General features: G+C 55.7%; 1 protein-coding gene and 1 non-coding gene across 3 annotated transcripts in view; one reads left to right on the forward strand and one right to left on the reverse strand.

Moving 5' to 3' along the window:
* Positions 1 to 19,843, forward strand: part of LMF1 (lipase maturation factor 1) — an 88,033-nt gene that overhangs the window by 29,303 nt on the left and 38,887 nt on the right. The gene's annotated exons all lie outside the window — the stretch shown is intronic.
* Positions 7,007 to 7,091, reverse strand: TRNAQ-UUG (transfer RNA glutamine (anticodon UUG)). Its single transcript has one exon. It is a non-coding gene; the product is annotated as a tRNA-Gln (tRNA).

The following is a 19,843-nucleotide window of genomic DNA, read 5'->3' on the forward strand; positions in this document are numbered from 1 at the left end:
GTGAGATCGTGACCTGAGCGGAAGTCGGACGCTTAACCGACCGAGCCACCCAGGCGCCCCCAGGGGGAGTATTCTTGCCTCATTTCCGCCCCCACCGGCCCCGCCATCCTCTCTTTGCCCGGCTGGCTCTGTCGGCACACCACTGTTCCCTTCTCCGGTCCCTGGGGTCACCAGTGCAGGGAGACCATGCTCCTGGAGAGAAGGAGCCGTCCTGAGGGGCTGCGGCCCCGGGGGTCACTGAAGGCGCTCCTAGCTGTGACCCACGTGGCACAGTTGCCCCCCGGGGTGTGCAGTGTTCAGCCCAGCGTGTTGAAGGGGGAAAGTCAGGTCTGGGGTGCCGGGGCCCCTTTGGGCAAGTCTCTCAAGGTGCTGGGTTCTCCTCCCTCGTGTGCACACACCGTACATGGTGCTGTTTCCCAGTGTGGTCTTTTGCATCTTCGGTCTGCTCCTTCCCCCCGGTAACCCCTATCTTACCGTATTCTCTTACCCTGACGCCTCCTCAGATCTGTGTGCGAACACATGTGCGCACACGCTCAGGTGAAGGTCACCGCACACCCAGATGGGGCCGATTATGGGCCATTCTCTTCACTTGGGACTATCTGGTGAGAATTACTAAGACCTAGAAGAAGATCTGTTTTAAAGACCTTTCTTCCTTACGTGATCACTAACATTTTGCTTATTCTCCATTTTCCCCATCACATCTAGCTACCCATTTCTATTTCTGAAACTTGCTTATCTCTTTAATATGCAGAACTCTAGAATAGAAAAGAAGCATTTTGTTGCTTTTATTCACACTTCTAGTTCTGAATCCATGTGGGTGGCTTTTGTCTGCAATGCTTCTAAGTTGCCTTTTATTTTTATTAAATTGTGTAGATGTGGATGTTTGACTAGCATTTGCTTTTGGGGGTCTTTTGGATTTATTTCCAGTGATTTGAAATAGAAACGTGGAAAAGGGTTTGTATCCAACTTAAGACTTTAGAACAGGAAAGTTGTTATAGATTAAATGCGGCAGAGCCATGTGCTTGGGAATTAATCCAGTGTCTCTTTGGTGACATCACGTTTGATGAACTGTTGAGTCTCCCGGATGCTGGTCCCCTGGGGGTTGAGAACCATGGTTTTATCACCACCCTGTTTTCTGGAGACTTGCTGAAGTCCCTGCGGCCAGGGTCTGTCCGACTGCCACACACTCTTCCCCCACACCCTCCTGCTGTTACCATTATGGCTGCATGCTATTCAGAGTGGCCTTTCCACCCCTACCCCCAGCTGTAGTTCTAGCTCAGCTCCTGGGCACTCCTGAGTGCTTGTCTGTTCCCTCCTTTATCCCTGTGGTCAAAACAGCCACAGGTTGTCTCCATGGTGGGTCTTTTCAAATAACTGGTTTTATCTGATTTTTTAAAAAATGTGTTCTAGCTCATTAAGTTTTACTTTTTATCGGTTGTTTCCTCTTTCTGGGAGGAAAGGGTTTATTATTTCCTCAGATCTTGAGTTGATTGTTTAACTCATTAATTTTCCATCTCTTCTTACCTGCTAATGAAAGCATAGAGGCAGGTGACCACTCCCCTCTGTGTCTCTGGCCACCCACCCTGCCTGTTTGAGAGTCCAGTGTCTTCCTGATAATGGCACACAGTATACTTTTATAATTGTCAGTGCTGATGTCTCTTTGGTCCAAGTGCTGTTTAGAGAAGAGCTTCCAAAGTCCCAAGCCCTCAGGGTTTTGTAGGGTACCTTTTGTTGACCAGTTTCTGATTTTATTACACTGTGAGCAGATAATTGGGCCTTAAGATTGTTCTTCTAATTCTAAGAAACATTAGAAATGTGCGTGGACTAGGAAGAAATTGTATGTCACAGCTTATAACAAAAACAGCAGTGTCTTTTACCTCTGCTCACCCCCATTCTGTTTCCTGGAGCAACTCCTTTACTTTTTTACCATTGCTGGTATTTATCTCCATATTTCTGAATAATACATTTATGGAGACTATTCTTGGTGTATCACTTAAGCTTTTTTCTATATTCTTCCTATTATGAATGATAAGGATTACTCTCCCTCCCATATCCTTCTCCTTCCCTCATCTCAGTACAAGTGTGTCACAAATATAGTATATGAAATTCATATTCAGTCTTTACATTGTGTAAATGTCATCTGCTGAGCCAACAGTAAATTGTGCTCACTTGTTTCTAGTAACTCGTTGTTTTCCCTGGAGTTAATAGTTGCCTCTTCTTTTTTGGTTTGCTTTGTGTTTCATCTCTGATCATGCTTTAACATTTCATTCCAAATTCACCAACACAACTGTTTGACTTCTTCCGATACGATTTTTACTGAATGAAACATATTTGATAATCTGTCACTTCCTTTCCCCATTCCCCACCCCCTTCATAGAGATTTTTTCTTGGGAACTATTACCACCTGGAGTGGGTGCTTTATAGGTCTCTGGATTTGGAGACTGCGGGGCAGGTTAACTCTTTGCCAGATTGGGTACCACTGACCTATTTGTCCTTCTTCCCATCTTCAAGATCTTTATAGTTCACAGAGACAGGTACCTGCAGTTGTGCTGGGGTAAGGCTCAGAGACACAGCCACTGGTCCACAGCCTTCTTCCCCATGTATATTCTAGAGCGTTATTCTTCCTTAGGAAGAATCATTTTTAAGCCCATGTTTTGATCACATTTTTTTTTATCACATTTGATCTCATTTGGTCATAGCTAAAAGCAACTGGTGAGATGGGTCCTTCCCTTTACTTCTGCAGCGTTAGCAGTCGCCTGTCTGAGGCAGGAGGAACCGTTGCCCCCATGCTCCTTCCCTGCCAGGTAAACACTGATGTGTCCTGAATCACAGTGAACAGCTGGGAGGCCAGAGAATGGCTTTGGTCTCCTCAGACACCATTGCAGCCACTGGCTGGCCTGGAACCTCCCGAGTCTGGCGTGTGTCCCTGGAGCTTCCTGGCTCCGATGCCCCATTGTTGGATGCAAGAGGAACACAGCATCGGCAAGCCTGACCTTTGCCAACGCCACTAACAGGGAGAGGCATTGTTAGGTTAGCCCTGGAGTAGCAGCTGTGTGCCAGTTTCTTTTGTAAATGCTTTGATATTTTAAAACAGAAATTTTAAGCGAGGAAGCCATGCTTTGTTGCTGTTACAATAGCAGCTCTTGTCTGTGTGGATTCATTGAATGGAGACACTGATACCGGTGCAGTTTTAGTGCCGTTAATAGTTCCTAAGTGTGTACAACGCATCTCTTCTTAATGGCTTGTGTCCTCTTACCGAGAATTTTATACCTCTTTTAAAGCACGATCCCTGTACTTATTATGGGCATGTGGTTGGTCTCATATTTAAATACCTTTGGGGGCACCTGGGTGGCTCCGTCGGTTGAGCGTCCGGCTTCGGCTGAGGTCATGATCTCGCAGTTCATGAGTTCGAGCCCCGCGTCGGGCTCTGTGCTGACGGCTCGGAGCCTGGAGCCTGCTTCCGATCCTGTGTCTCCGTCTCTCTCTGCCCCTCCCCCACTCACATTCTGTCTCTCTCAAAAATAAACGAACATTAAATACCTTTGACAAGGAAGAGCACTGCTGGTTTTCCATTTGGTATTAGCCTTGATGAGTAGCTTTTGAACATTCGGAAGACTGACGTGCGGACAGGATTGTGATTAATTTTTGTACCACATCCATTCACACTTGCCTCCACACTGGCTGCTCCCACTGTGGGACAGTGGCCCCCAGGGCCGCATGCCTCCCTCCAGTCCACCTCCTGCACCTGCGCAGCCGTGCTTCCCAGCCCCGGGCCCCGTTTCATTTTTCTCCAGCCCACCACCCTCTGACGTGGGTCTTTGCGTTATCTGTCGGCTTATCATCTCTCCACCTGCCTTCCTCTCACCAGAGAGTCCGCGCATGAGGGCCGGGGCTTCACGGGGTCCCCCCACCACCACAGCACATAGGACGGGGAGGGGCTCGATCACGGCGTGGCTGGTCCCTGGTGAGCCTGTGCACGGGTCCACACTCGGATGCCGCGAGGAGGCAAGCGGTCTGGGTTTTTCTAGGCTGGCACATTCTTATGTTGTCACTCTTCTCAAGGCCGCTGGCAGCTCAGGGCCCTATGCTCGGCGGAGGGTGTGACTTGGTGTATGGAGAAAACGCATTGGTTTTTTTTTCGATGACGTGTCTCCGGAACTCAGACCGCCAGCACAGCCGCAGCATGCGTTCTGGTGCTTCTGAGAGATGGCTGCGTTGAGGCACGTGTGGCCGTCGTCCGGGACGTGGCTGGCCTGGCAGCGTGGCAGCCTCGGGTCTGGGCACACGGCACCTCCTCCTGCTCGGCCCTGAACTGGGCACAGAAGTGCCAAGCAAGAGGACCACAGTCCGTTGGCTGAACGCAACCAGAGGCAAAGCACAAAATGGAAAACTAACGGTGGAGCCAGAGGCAGCCTCCGAGGCGCCGTCTGAGGTCCGTGCTCCTCGGTAAGAGCCAGGGTGGCTTCGGGGTTAGCAGTGGCACGGCCACACTTTGGTCCCGGGTTTCCAGGGTGAGGGGGGCTCCCGTACAAGGCAGAGCCTCCGAGACCCGGTCCTCTTCATGACGGCCAGGCGCGTGCCCGCCCTGGGGCGGGGCCCAGCCGGGCGCTGACCCGAGGCTGTGGCTTGTCCCTGGCGAAATGGTGCCAACAGGACCTCTGAAAAGGTGGTCCTGACATAGTTTCTGACTCAGAAATGTTGCAGAGTCCCCGTCAGCCTCCGCCCTGCGTCCCCGCAGGTGGCACGTAACTGGTGGAACAGAGACGTCAGCACTGGCGGGACGGTCAGCTCGACGAGACCGTGGTTGGGTGTCTCTAGCTTTCCCACCAGTGCCCCCCAGTCCCGGGGCCCCTCCTGGGCCACACTGCGCATGACGCCTCGTCCGCTTTGCCCTCTGGGGTCTGTGCCAGCCTCCTGGACTCTCCTGACTTTGACAGTTGTGAGCAGTTCTGGTCACTTACTTGGTACAGCGTCCCTCAGGCTGGGTTTACCTGATGTTTCTCGTGATGAGACAGGTCACGGGGGGAGGTGCTCTTCTCATCACCAGATCAGGTGCCTGAATCCTCATGACTCCCCGCAGGTGATGCTGACCTGGATCACCTGGTGAAAGTGTGTTTCCGGGAGTGTCCTGTGTCGGGTGCATTTTCCCGTCCCTCCTCTGTCCTCTGGAAGCCGGTGTCTGGGCCCCGCGACCCCAGGGGAGGGAGGACTCAGCGACACCCTCAAATGACTTGTGTATGTACATTAAAGCCACATAGTCGCTATTGAAAATTGGGGGAGTTTCTTGAAGTTATGCGATTACCCTGTTTTTCCTTCAGGGTTTGTCCCCTGACTTTAGGCTTCCCTGTGGCCGTCATTACTGTGACGTCCTGGAGGTGATTTTCTTGTTTCCATCATCCCTTCTACTGTTGTGAATTGCAGTTCCCCTATGAGGAGGAGCTACCCTTTCTCCCCCATTTCTTTACTAAATACTTGTTTATGTCGCTGTGGCTCCTCATTCTATTCTCACGGACTAGGATCCAGCACCACGAGGACCTGCTTTGGTGCTCATCGCCCAGCCTTAGCTGCGGGGAGCCCCGAGGCTGGCTGCCACACCCTTATTGAGCCCCCCCTGACTTCCCAGCCCTACGAGCTGCAGCCCCATCTCGTGATTTCCCTTCTGTAGCCCTCGATTCAGCTCTTTCCCCAGGGGCCTTGCTTCTCTTTCACGGAGAACCGCGTCAGACACCAAGATCCGGGTGCTGGGTGTGCTCGTGGCTGACGGGGTGACACTGCTTCTCTGCCCCACGCCGGACAGAGCCAGGAAGGGTGTGAATGCTTACAGCGCACCACTGACCAGCAGCGAACCACTGTCGGGACCTAGATGAGCGTCAGAGGAGCCCATCTCAGGTGCCACACACAGCGCGATCCTGGCTGGGGGCTGGGGAGGGGGCTGCCTACACGCAGACGGTGATGGGGGTCTCTCGGGTCTACACCTGGGTCAACACCACGGAACCCAGGGCAAGGAGTCTACGGGAACGGTGCGATGCTCATCAGTTTGCTCTGAACCTACAACTGCTGTAAGAGTTTAAAAGTACACAGCACAAAGGATAAGTTTTAGCACATTAAATCTTTAAAAAGCCACGTAGGACGTGTGGGGAAGCCAAATATGAACTATAACAAATGAACCTGTTGATAAACATGCAGCGTTCACACACACGTATGTGCGTGTTCTACCTAACACGTCTTCTACGTTACATGTTGTGTTTGTGTTACGACGTGTGCGTAGGCATCTACTAAGTAACTGCACTGAGGGGTTGAGGAAGGTGTTTTCACGGCGTGCCCGGGTCTGGTACGCAGATGCGTGAGACGGCGTGGAGGTCACGGCTCTTATCAGGAGGGGTGTTTTGAGAACAAACTGCTAAGCCACTGTGAACAGTGAGCAGTTTGCTGAGCGGTTTTATGTAGCTAAGCACGTAAAATAATTCAGCCCAGTGGTGACGGGAGACGGTTGTCAAGCCAACAAGCAACTGCTGTATCCAACAGTGGCATTTGGAAGGACGGTCTACGGCAGCGCTGGGGGCGGTGGGGCAAGCGGGGACTGCCGGGAGCACAGGACTTGGTGCAGCCTCCTTGGAGGACGTGTGGCTGCCCAGTTACACATGTGCCTGCCGGTCACCAGCCTCACTTCAGGATGTTCTGCGGCAGGATTAGGGTGTGCGGGCAAACTGCGAGGGGCTCAGCACCGTGTTCATGGCAGGAGAAAATGGAAATACACTTGAAGGTTCAGCTGTGGAGAATCAGTTAAAATTACATCTCTGCATTACTAAACACCACGATGTAATGACACACAAAGATACTTAAGATATGTTAAAATGGGTTTTAAATTGTATATACTACATCCCATTTTTAAAAATATTTTATTTTTATTTATTTCTGAGAGAGACAGAGCGTGAGCAGGGGAGGGGCAGAGAGAGAGGGAGACACAGAATCCGAAGCAGCTCCAGGCTCCGGGCCGTCAGCACAGAGCCCGACGTGGGGCTCGAACTCACGAACCACGAGATCGTGACCCGAGCCAAAGTCGGACGCTCAACCGACTGAGCCACCCAGGCGCCCCTAAAATATTTTAAGTCATCCCTAAACACAGCATGGGGCTTGAAATCAACCCCGGGATCCAGAGTCACATGCTCTTCTGACTGAGCCAGCAGGCACCCCTGCAATTTGCTTCTACAAAAATCTTCCAAAATTATTTTGAAGTATACGATCAGGGAATTAGTAAGATTTACCTCTGGGTGGTCAGACTGCTTTTCTCCTTAGTTCCAGTTTATCTTCAGTGAACATCTTTGCTTTTGATTAAGGAATAATAAACTTGTCTTAGTATTTACTGAGTTGCTTCTAATAAAATGAGGTCAGTGGTGGATCAGATGTGAGCAGATGTGAGCTGGGCACAGGACTGGAGGAGCCCGGGTGGGGGCGGCCAGAGGAGGAGAGGGAGCCAGTGAAGCTTTGCCTGAGGGGCGCAGGGAGGTCCGCTCCCAGCCAGGTGCCCTTGGCCGGGTGAGAAGTCCTTTCCTCTCCTGGGAGGGGGGGCTTCATGGCGCTCGTGGCTGGAGGCGGGACAGGGGTGGGGGTCGGGGGCCGGTTCTGAGCGCAGGGACTGCGGTGGCCTGCCGGTGCTGGGGGCTTGGGAGGAGTGAAGGTTTTCGGAGGACCGCAGGGTGTTGAGACCAGGAAGGGACCCTCGGATCGGTCTCCTGTCTGGACGGGTCCGAGCTTGCCCTGTGCTCTGTGCTGCTGCTGGCAGGAGACGCTAGACGCAGGCGGTGCCTGGAGGGTCCAAGGAGGGGTCAGGGAGTGCTGGGCGTTGACTAGGTGGGGAGGGGCTGGCAAGGCCGGAGAGACGGTGGTCTCCGTCGAGCCAGAGCCACGGATGAGGGCCAGTGTGGGCGTGGGAGTCCGGGTGAGTCCAGGTGAGGAAAGCAGGACAGCGAAGTACTTCCTGACCGAAATTTAGTGCTGCGGGTGCTCTGGAGTTGGTCCCCAGAACCGGGGGAGGCGGGGAGGGGACGCGCTGCGTGGCGCCCGGTGCCTCTGCCGGACGGGTGAGGTTACTGCCCTCCTGTCCACTCAGTCTGTGCCGTGTCTCAGGTTTTGTGTGTTTGGGCGGCAAGAAACCTCCTCCTATCTGAGTGAGAGCTGTGCGATGTGCCTCAAAAAAGGCCAGGGCTTGGGGATGAAAGCAGCGACTCAGGAGACAGGAAGCCGTGCTTCTCGCCACGCCAAGTGGCGCTCTCCGGGCCTCAGAAGTTTCCGGACTCCCCACGGCTCGGCCCCTTCCCAAATTCTAAGCATGTACGTGGTTCTGTTGCGAGACTCGCGCGAAGGTCCCGCCTCGGCACGGCGCCCGTTCAGAACGCACACCACGGCGCAGCCCGCGGGGGAAGGCTCGCGCCCGCCACCCCATCACGTGGCTTTGGGACCCGGTCCGGGATACTTGGCTCAGCATCGGCAAATGGACAACTCTCTGGCTTTTTCCCCGTTTTGATCGTGCCAAAATCAGCAATTACAGTCATAATCCCCGAGGAAAATAACAACTGAGAAAATAACAGGTGGGCCCGAGCCCGGGGCGGGTGTGAGCCCCAGGGGGGCTTTGCATGTGCAGGCCCTGCGCTTTGGGGAGCACGGTGCCGCCTCTCACGTGGCCACGGGACTGGAGCAGAGTCCTCAATCTTCTTGGGCGACGTGGCTGTCGTGCGCCAGGCTCCTGGATCCTCCCCTTCCTTCCTTCGGGCCCTATGTGACACCCCGTGTGCGCTTCTGTGCAGAGAACACGCTTCTGCCCTTTGCCTGCTCCCACGCCAGGCCGTCCCGGGGTGGCCGTGACAGCTGGCGCACCACCAGCCGTGTCTGCCCACCCTTCAGCCCCCTTCGGAGTCTTTGCCTCCTTCCAGAAGCCAGTCCCCCTGAACATGGGTCTCCTATCTCGGAAAGAGAACTTGTTTTCCGAGCTGCGCCTGAGCGGTCTGGGTAGCAGAGGCCCCCTGCTCCCACACCGTGGCTTTCCGCGGCCCTCCTGGCTCCTCTTCCGGGAAACGCGTGCTCGTGCCGCTGGCCTGCATGAGACTCGGGCATGTCCCTCGATGGCGTGGGATTTTCTCCACGAGGCTTTTAGATATCTTCTTAACAGACTTAGTCCCATAGTCGCTGTAAGTTTGGCTTCTGGGACACGTGGCAGTTTAAAACATCGCAGTTCAGTGTGTTGCGATTCACGAGCCTGCCGGCAGTCCGTCCTGGATGTCCCCGTAGATGCCGATTCCTTGCTCTGTTCTTCCTCAACTTTTGATTACGAAAACCCTCCGGCGCACACACACCATCTCCGTGTTGACGGTGACCCTGAACAGGCAGCGGCCCGGGCTTTGCTTACCGCCTCCCTTCCTGCTCGCCTCCCTTCCTGACGCGGATCCCACACGCTGCTGTTCCCCCTGGACGCGCTTCAGCACGTGCCGCCCCGGGTGGGGTCTGTGACCATGCACCGCCAGCACACCTGGGACACCGGGGTTGGGGGGGGGGGGGGAGGACAGCTCCCACCTTCAGTCCGTGCTCGGGGACCGCCGGCTAAGCAAGCGCCTTTCCTACGGCCCCCGTGTCCGAGTGCGCACCGACACGCCCGATGGGTGCCCCCTGCAGCCTCTCCACGCCCCTCCCCCTCTGTGCTCCAGACAGGACTCGTGCAGTCCTGCACAGAGCGGACTGCTCTCCAGGCCCGGTGGGCCACACAGGGCTCCCGGCTACTCCAGAGTCGGCCTTGATTTGGGCAGGAACGTTTTGTGGGTGCCGGGACTTCGGTCGCTGCCGGTCAGAAAGCTCGGGCCACCTTTCCTCTCTCTCTGCGACGGTGAGATTGCGGAGGCCACCTGTCACCAGCCTGACCTGTCCTTTAGCAAGTTCTCGGTCAGCAGCAGTGAAGGGCCGGTAGCCTGGGTGGCCAGTCTGGAGCTCACGTTCTTGTTTGTGTTTTTTTTAATGGTTATTTACTTTTGAGAGAGAGAGAGAGAGCGCTTGCGAGAGAGGTCACGTGCAAGTTGAGGAGAGGCCGAGAGAGAGGGGTTTTGCAGAGGGGCAGACAGAGGATCCGAAGCGGGTCTGTGCCCACGGAGAGCAGCGAGCCCGATGCGGGGCCCGAACTCTTGAACACGAGATCATGACCTGAGCCGACTGAGCCACCCCGCGCCCCGGAGGGTGTGCTCTGTGCTCAAATTCTGTCACTCTGCTTTTATCAGAGTTTTGCTCGGTTGGTTGGTTGATTTTTCTAAAAGTAACTTTCCTTCATCAACTGGTTGCTCTAAATCTTGTGCCTCTGAAAAACTCAAGATAAACAGGTGTTCCTTTCCCTCTTCAGCTTTTGTGACAATCACTTGGTCCCTGAGCACCTACGGGAGTCCTTTTAATGCCATTTGCAGTTGCTGCTGACGCCGTTTGATACTTGAACTCATTTTCCGTATTTTGTTTTAACTTTCCATGTAGGAGATCATATTTTTTTTCTTCTTTAGGTCTTAGAACTTTTTATTATTTTCACAGTGGCTAAGGATAAGTGTGATTAGGACTCTTAAAATCGTGTCATTACGGGGGCACCTCAGTCTGGCAAGCATCCAATTCTTGACTTCGGCTCAGGTCACGGTCTCCTAGTTTGTGCGACCGAGCCCCACATCAGGCTCCATGCTGACAGTGCAGAACCTGCTTGGGATTCGCTCTCTGCTTCTTCCCGTTCGTGCGTGTGCGCTCTCTCTCTCTAAGTAAATAAACTTTAAAAATAAATAAAAAAGGGGCGCCTGGGTGGCTCAGTCGGTTAAGCGGCCGACTTCGGCTCAGGTCATGATCTCACGGTCCGTGAGTTCGAGCCCCGTGTCGGGCTCTGGGCTGACAGCTCAGAGCCTGGAGCCTGTTTCAGATTCTGTGTCTCCCTCTCTCTCTGCCCCTCCCCCGTTCATGCTCTGTCTCTCCCTGTCTCAAAAATAAATAAAATGTTAAAAAAAGAAAATTAAAAAAAATAAAATAAAAAAAAAATAAATAAATAAATAATAAATGGCTAAAAAAAAATAAAAATAAAAATAAAGAATAAATAGCTGCCATGTTTAAAAAAATCAAATCACATAACTATGAAAAATTTCCAGCATACCAAAAAAATAAAAATAAAGGATTATATAGTAAAAACGCATACACGGACCATCTAACTTCTACAGGTTGTATCTTACTTGATTTTTTTTTTTTCTGTGATTTAGCTAATCTACTCACCTCTCCGTCCGTCCACCAACCCGTCGTATGTTTTGCTGCGTTTCAGAGTTAACGCCACATGGGTACACTTGAGCGTCAGGTCATTCACTGAGCTCCAGTTAAACTGTGAACTGCAGTGTTTTAAACTGCCGTTTGTCCCAGAAGCCACGCTTAGAGGGAATATGGGAATGAATCTTTTAAAAAAATATTTAAACGCTTTGTGGAGAATCAGACACTATAGAGGGACATGTGAGAGTTTTAAACACGCCAGCAGGACGGCTCTTTGAGCTGTTCGGGTCGTTTCCCGCGACAAAGAACTCCCACACAATGAGATGCGAAGATCTTAAGCGCACACTTTGAGAGTCTGACAGACCTATACCCCTGTGTAATCCAAATTCCCATGAAGATACAGAAAATTAGCATCACTACCGTTTATGCAAAGGTAGCGTTCTATCTCAGACCGAGTCTGTAAGAATTTCCAGGAGGGACGCCCGGGTGGCTCAGCCGCTTAAGCGCCTGGCTCTTGGTTTGGGCTCAGGTCACGATCTCACGGTTTGCGGGACTGAGCCCCGCGCTGGGCTCTGCATTGGCAGCATGGATCCCGCTTGGGATTCTGCCTCTGCCCCTCCTCTGCTCCCGCTCTCTCTCTCTCTAAATAAACACTAAAAAGAAAAAACTTCCAGGACCGTTTGCACAATGCTCCCCACAAGGAGGGAAGGTTTGCTTCTTGCCTGGCTTCTCAGCTAACCTTCCAGAAGTCCTACTCAGCTGACACCTCTCTGCAGACAGCTGTGTCCCGTCCCTTCCACACTAGGGACCCTTGGTCTCAGGGGCCTGTGGGGAACTGTGCGAAGGACAGCTGGAGGACTCACCTGTCCGAGAAGATGAAATCGCAATGCCCCACATGAAGCAGCTTTTATGTGGTTAATACCAGGGAAAGTTCTGCTTTCCCATAGGCTGCGGGGTTTTTATAATGATGTCTGGTGTTTTCCATTTCTTTGCTACTAACAGAAGGCTCCGAGGTCACAGTCCTACCGCTCTGATTTCTGTCCAAAGGAAAACGGCTTGCAGTCTTTTTAAGCACGGGCTATGACGGCGAAGAACTTTCTGTCTAGTGCTGCTTAGACAGACAAGCCTTATCCGTGCTGCTGACGGAGGCTGGTGGTTTTCCCTTCACACGTGTGCTGGGGTCGCTCCACTTCCTCTCTAGATCTTTCTCTCAGCATCTTCTCCGCGCAAATGATTTGGGGGCCTCGCTGTTGGCAAAGCTTGTGGATTCCCGGTTCTAATCTCAGAACGGAGAGTCCGGGAGGCGCAAGAGTCCACATCCGGTTCGGTGTCTGCTCACCTCCGTCGCTCCTGACGAGTTGCTGCCATTCACCCTGTCCCTTCTCCACACGTTGTAATGTCTCACTGTCCCCTGCTGGGGTCCTGCCTTTGGTTTACAGCAGTTAGGCCGCGTTGCGCCTCTGTGCACGTTTTTTGGATCCTGTCTTATGATTCCCTGAGGTTCTTGAATCTGTAACTTGTGTCTTTTACCAAGTTTGGATAATGTTTGCCACTATCTTTTCCGTTTTTTCCTGCCCGTCTCTCTCGTCTTCTCCTAGGATTCCACCCGTGTGTATATGTAGGGCCTTCTGACGATGTGTGTTCCCCGTGCTCTTTTGTTCTCCAGGCTTTACAGAGTCTGCTCTGCGGCCTGCGTAACTTCAGTCGAGCTGTTTTCACTTGGTCCTGTCCTCTCGACGGCTCTTAGGTTCATCTGGTAAAACTGTAATTTGAGACGCTTTCTTTTTCAGCTCTTGAACTCGCTTGGTTCTTTCTTGCCCAGCTTTGTTTCTCTGCCGAGTGGTCCCATCTGTACGTGCCTCGTGGGCAGGTCTTCCTTTACCGGCTTGAATGCCCTTCGCCTGGTCTCTGCGGAGCAGGGCAGCCCGGGGAGACGCGCGGTCCGTGGCGCCGTGTGTGTTGGGCGGGCCGTGCAGGGATGGGCTGAGGCCTGGTTGTAAACGTTACGTTCGGGGAAGGCCCTCCCTGAGAAGGGTGGCCTCCAAGCAGAGAGCTGGCCGACGGGCCGGAGAAGGGGGCGCTGGCGGCGGGGACCTGAGGCGGGCCTGGGCCTCCAGCCGGGGAGGAGAGCCCAGGGTGGAGGGGAGGGGAGGGGAGGCGAGGCGGTCAGTGGCGTGCCGGTTAGCTGTACCCTCTCCCCGCGGGCCGCTTGTGTGGGGTCTTCCTGATGGCTCACGTCAGCGGACTTAACGGAAACCTAGTCCTCACTCACTGCGCACTGACCTAAAAGAAAGCCCTTCTGGAGACTTCTCCTGATGGCATCACAGACGTGGTGCCTGAGGATATCACTGCCCCTTCCCATCACCAAGCCACCACCCCAGGCTTCTTTGTGCACAAGGTCCGAGCAGTGCCGGCTGCCGACAGCGCCCCCCGGGGTCCTGGTTCCGTGACCGCTGCCCGCCTGTCCGCTTCCTGTCCCGCCGAACATATGCGCTGCCCATAGCAGGTGTGTGGGGCGGGCCGCGCCTCACGGGGTGAGATAACTGGACACACGGGCCCCTCCCGTCGGCCAGGCCCTGCCCTCCTTCAGGTGACAAGGGTGTGCCTCTTAGCAGCATCGAGGACAGCAGAAAGTGTTCGCGGAGTGTGTGGAAGATCTAGAAAAGCAGGTCACTCTTCAGGACCGTGTGGGGCGAGGGTGACCCCACTTCTGCGGGCACGGGGCTCAGCCGCAGCGCTGGAACGAGGCCCGCACCGCGCAGAGCCTCCCAGCAGACCTGCCTCCCGGTGTTGTCAGAGAGCAGGGTCCCCCCCCCCCCCCGCCCCCCGCCGCACCGTGAGTCCAAGCGGCGCAAGCCTGCAGGGCAGGTCCAGGGTGACCTGGACACCGGGCAGCGTCTTCGGGATTGCGGCAGGCCGCTCCAAGACAAGCTCCTGGCTAATTTTCATGCCCGGCAAACAAAAGGCAGAGACACGGTAACACATCGTGCCCTTCAGCCTCATGTATGTTAAATATTTGGAATATATTAATCCTAAGAAATCTCTGTTGCTAGATCTAATTTCCGTTGACAGGAAGCATTTTCATATTTATCCAAAACCAGTAAAGCTAGCGAAGGTCATTGCTCTGAATTTTGCTCTTGGGCTAGCTGGTGACACCTGCACGGTCCTGAGCAACAGGGGACACCTGGGGCTAGGAAGTCTGGTTGCCATGGTAACCGAGCATTACTCTGCGCCGGTGACAGAGGGGGAGGGTCGCGGTGTGGGTGTGGGTCACACAGGTCACTTCCTGCTCCCTGCAGTGCCCAAGGACAGCCTTACGACACAAGATTCGCAATTTTCTAAACGATTCATAATTGGGAGCGTGCAGTTTTAAAGTGAGTTTATTTGAAGCCCGAAACCTTTAACCAGCTCTTTCAAACCTATCTACGTGCCAGAAAACTCACTCCTGTTTACAATCTGATTGGACTTAAATCCCGCATCTGAAGCGTGAGGCTCGCTTCTTTCAGAGGCCGGGTCTCCCCTCGCGGGCTGTCCAACAGCAAGGTCGGCGGCCCCCCACGTGCCACGTTTGCCCCGCACAGGGTGGTTCCGGAGGATTCTGGGGCAGATCCGGAGCAGACCGGGGTGGGGGGTGGGGGCAGGAGTGTGGCCCATCTCTGGGGTGGGGCTGGAATCAGTACCGCCCGGCCCTAGTCTGTCTCCTTGGGGCAAGAGTGGCTATACAAGCCATCCTTGTGGCTGAAAGGGGTCGCCTAGGCAAGGCCCCTCTCCGTGCCCTTCCCTGCAGGCACACGTGTGATGCCTCCTGGCTGCAGCTGGTTGCCACGGCGACAGTGCCTGCAGGGGGACAGAAGGTGCCGGTTGGTACCTGTGAGGGGCAGGGTCACCCCAGAGCCGTGCCTGTGGGGTGCTCCCACCCTCAACGACACAAGGGCCCCTGGAGTTTCCGTAGCCAGCAGCCCCCTTGGGCCCCATCGGTGACTGCGCAGAGCACACTCTGGCGTGCTGCTTCATAACTTCCCGTCCTGAGATGGAACCTAGGAAGACGAAGAAAGTGACTTTCCAGGGCTCCGAGCACTCTGCAGGTGCCGAGGGTGGGGCCGCTCCTCTCGAATGACAGCCCGTCTGGAGGGAGGCGTCTTTCTCCTTTTTCCCTGTTTTTAACCCGAAGCTAATGGGTTTCCTGCTTCTCATGCGGACGGTGGCTGTCACTCTTGAAGGATCCATAGGTGCAACGCTTAATTATTCTTTCTAAGTAACTGTAATAGTTTTGGGGAAGGTAACGAGACCTCGGTTGGTATTGCCTTCCTGGAGTGGCCGTCTGCACACCTCCCGCCTCTGAAGCCTTGGTGTAGGTTGTGTTTTTCTCCCAGGTCACAAGTGGCTTAATTTATGCCGGGTGGACCTGGACTCTGGGTGACTTCCACGCACGCGTCGTGCGCGCCTCGCTCGCCAGGCGGGTCTGCCTCCCGTCCCAGGCGAAGGGATCGCCGCGGAGCGGCCAGGCCGCCGCCCCCGTCCCGCGCGGTTCTCCTGAAGGCGCCAGGCACGGGTCCGGCCTCTCAGTGCTGCATTTTCTGGATCTTGAACAGAAGAGCATCTTCACTCTCCTCACATCCCTAAGTCCACAGGGAAGGTTTGATTTAGGGAGCAGGTGCCCCGAGCTGAGCCAGAGGGGCAAGGGACCCCCACCACTGACAGGTGAGGTCGGGAGATCCAGGCCCCGTGCGCTTCTCTCGTCGGAATACACGGAGGGCCCGAATTCAGCGTGTTGTATGGGGTCTTTCCTCGGAAGTCGCCTGCGGCTGCCCTGGCAGACGCGGGCCACACGTCACACACCGTGCGGTTTTAAATGCTGGTTCAGAAGCACCGGCCGAGAGAGCCTCCCCTCTCCGACCACACAGGCTGTCCGCAGACTGCAGGGCACGGGGCTGTGGCCGCCCGGGGACCCGGAGGACGTGGACGTGTCCCATCGACACCTCCGTGAGAGCGGCCTGCCCCACCCCCACTGCCTGTCTCCTCCTCAGAAGGGCAAACAGAGCTGGGGAGCCGCCCCACTACCCGACAGCTGCTGGGGTGGTCACCGTCCAAGTGTCCGGTCCTGAGCACCGACCCCTCGTCTCTCACAGCTGGGGGCCTTCCCTCCGGTTCCGCGGGAAGCTTCCCCAACGCGGCCTGTTCAGCACTTGTCAGCGTTACTGGAAACAAGCCAGGAGCCACAGAAGTGAAGGTTCCAGAAACAGGTAGCTGCATGGGCCTCATGCTTCGTGGCTCCCTAGTGGGCGTTTGTGACCACTGCCCCAAAGCTACAGGCAGGGGCAGCACGTGGGCCTCATCCCCGAGGAGCATCCATTGGGGCGGAGCCTTCCGGGGGACCCCGTGGAGCTGCAGTGCTCACGTGGCACTCGCACACCAGTGAAGGGGCCAGAGTGCCCCGTCCCCTCTCTCTGCAAGAGGATACGTGTGAGCGCAGGTTGGAAAGGCACAGGCGCCCTCTCGAGTGGGACTCGTCACTGACGTCGGGCCCCCGGTGGGACCCGCCAGTTGTGTCTGGGTCGCCCCAGCGCCCTGCCACCCGGCCTGCGGTGGTGCCCCCGCGGCGCCCTGGCCGTCCTCATCGCGACCTCGGGGCTGCGGGAAGCCGTCCGGCTGCACCCCTGGGCATTTGTTTTCCGGGGCCGCCTTCCCGCCACGCCGCCCGAGAACAATGGTGCCTTTGTGCGGATGTGTGCGGCGCAGCTGCTCCACCCGATGAGATCCAGGCGAGGGAAGCAGCAGCAGGTGGGTCTGTGGGCCACCCTTTCCTCCCCGGCGGTGTCGCGAGCGCTGATGACCCGAGGGCTGGCGGCCGGGGAGGTGGCAGCTCCAGCCAGATCGGGGGAGCGGAGGCGGGGGGGGGGGGGGGGCATAGGCGGCTCTGCTCCCCCTGAGCACCCGGGCAAGGTAGGGAACGTTCCAGTAGGTTCGCAAGGAGGCAGGAGGGCAGGTGACCTTCTGCCAGTACACGTGAGTCCCTAAGGCGGCAGGGCGCCCCTTGCCCACCCCATCGCCTGCTTGGCGGCACTTAGGTGGGTCTCTGGGCCCTGCCATTTGCACATCACTTTGATTGGTGTCATTCAAGCTGCATATTAAAATTCCGCTCGTCACATCTGTGCAAAGTGAGGTGGCAATTAGAGAAGGCGGGCCTGGCACTCTGGGGAACGCCGTGCACCCACGTGAGCGTCGCGGGCTACGAGGCCTTTCCGGTGAGTGCTGGCAGACGTCCCCGTGCCTGCGGTGCTCGGGGTGGACACTCCACCTTGCGGCCTCCGGGGCTTGCCTGGCTCTGCCCAGAACGCCCTGGACCCACCTGCCCGCTCGTGCTGCTGCGCGGCGGCACGGGCCTCCCGCCTCCTACACTTTCTCGCCACACAGGGGGAGGGATCGGCCCAGTGGCAGGACGACAGGTACTTTGTCAGAAAGCAGAGGGGCCCGTCGATGAGCGCACGGCACGCTTGGGCCATGAAGTGACACCCCAAGAGAACGAGGTCCAAGTTCAATGACTGTTCTCTCACAATAAAACTAGAGCAGTTGTCATAAAAGGAACGACGTCTGGTTTTTTCTGGTCGAGACAAGAACGGGGGTTTGAAGTAAACTGTAAAGCAAAGGGCCTCCATCACCGTGAAGGGGAAGAGCACCTTGAGTCGAGGTACACGGTCAGTCTGCGTCTGGAATTTCCTAAGACAGACCAAGTGCAAACACTTCCTGCATTTTTCCCCCTTCTCCTGGGAGAAGTCAGGGTTCTCAGCTCTGGGCGCGTGCAGGCGGGTGCTGGGGAGCCAGGCTGAGCCCCCGTGGCTATCCCACACGCTAAGTCCCCCGCACACGGGTGGTACCAATGCCCCTTCCCGGCCTCGCCAGAGCACCTTGTAGGACCATCTTGCCCGTGACTAGTGGGGGCCTGGCCGCAGCCTGCCTTGCTTCCCCCCTCCTGTGGGCACCCCTCCCCGGCATCCTAGGCCTCTTTCTGCATCTGGACTTTTCTCTGGGTGGTGCAGGGTGTGCTCTGGTGGCCCCAGTGTCCCTAGCACAGGTGCACGTGGCTCAGCCGGGACAGCCCACGGATGCCATGCTGGCCGGTATAGGGCGGGACTCGCCGCCCCTCTGAGTAGGGGCCGGTTTGCCCGCCAGCCTCGGTGCTGGGCACTGCCTCACAGCAAGCAGACCCCGTCCTAAGACCCAACTGACCTGGAACCGGGGCTTCAGAAATGCACAGAACATACGAGAGCAAATGGGTCGCCCCTATTTTATTATGAAAAATGTCAAACCACAGACGAGTGTCCGACGGGCACAGTGAGAACCCACACACCTGCCACCGAGACTGAGCAGGCTGTTCGTGGGCGTCATCATGTCCCCCGTCTCCACCTCCAGTGCATCTCAGAGTAAGTTGTAGGCATCGAGCCATCCGTGTGGCCCTAAAATCTCGGGTTCAGGACTCATTTAGGGTTGTCTCTTTGCAGTGGTTTTGTTTTAGAAAGAAATTTACAATGAAATACATAGACCTTCAGGTGCCTCTGACTCACACCCTGAGGGGGTGTCACCCCCCAGGTGTTTGCCCCTGTATCAGTTCCCATTGTTTTCCCCTGTATCAGTTTTGCTCCTTCCAGAACCTTCTGTGAATGGAACCATAGTACATGGACCCTTGTCCAGAGTATTTTTCGTGTGCGTAAAGTTTCACAGATTCATCAAAATGAGACAAAAAAGAATGTGTGTAGGGGCGCCTGGGGGATCAGTGGGTTAAGCGTCTGCTGACTCTTGGGCTCAGGTCATGATCTCGGGGTTCATGGGTTCAAGCCTGTGTTGGGCTCCGTGCTGACAGCACAGAGCCCACTTGGGATTCTTTCCCTCTCTCTGCTCCTCCCCTGCTTGTGCACACATGCGTTCCCTCTCTCTCTCCAGGTAAATTAAACTTTTTTTTAAAAAGCATGTGCAACATGCAGAAGGCCACGTAGCCTCTTGTGAAAGGCCGAGTGACAGCAGCCGGGAAGCTGTCAAGGTCTCACGTTTCCACGACAGGCCAACTCAGTGTCCACGGGTGCACGGAACACCCGCCCCCACTGTGCCCACGCTGCTCACCACACTGGTCAGCTGGGTCCCAGCTATTGCCGTCACAGCCTGCGGTGGAGTTCCTGGCTGCCCCAGGCCAAGCCCTTACAGCGCTGACAGGAGGCCGTTTCATTTAAAGCCCCTGTCGCCTGTACCCGCGTCTTCCCCAGGCCTCCCCGCTCACCTGGGGCCACGTAGCCTGTACCCGCGTCTCCCCCAGGCCTCCCCGCTCATCTGGGGCAGACTGGGGCCCTCGTGTCCGGGTCAGGCCATCTGGCCTCGTACACTCTGTCCTGGTGAGGTGGTCTCAGGGAAGGACCCACAAAGCTCTGCTTCCGTGTTCAAAACTACTGAATTGAAAAGGCTTCCACAAACCCACAGGCAGTGTGTGCTGAGTGTGGGGCCCGTGTCAGGTCCGTGCAGTGCCCTGCAGAGAGCCTGGCTTGGGGTGCTGTGGCCGTGCCACTGCCCTCTCTGACATGTGCCCCGGCCTGGGGGT

Source organism: Panthera onca, chromosome E3 (genome assembly GCF_046562875.1).
Source record: "Panthera onca isolate mPanOnc1 chromosome E3, mPanOnc1 haplotype 2, whole genome shotgun sequence".
Taxonomy (NCBI): Eukaryota; Metazoa; Chordata; class Mammalia; order Carnivora; family Felidae; genus Panthera; species Panthera onca.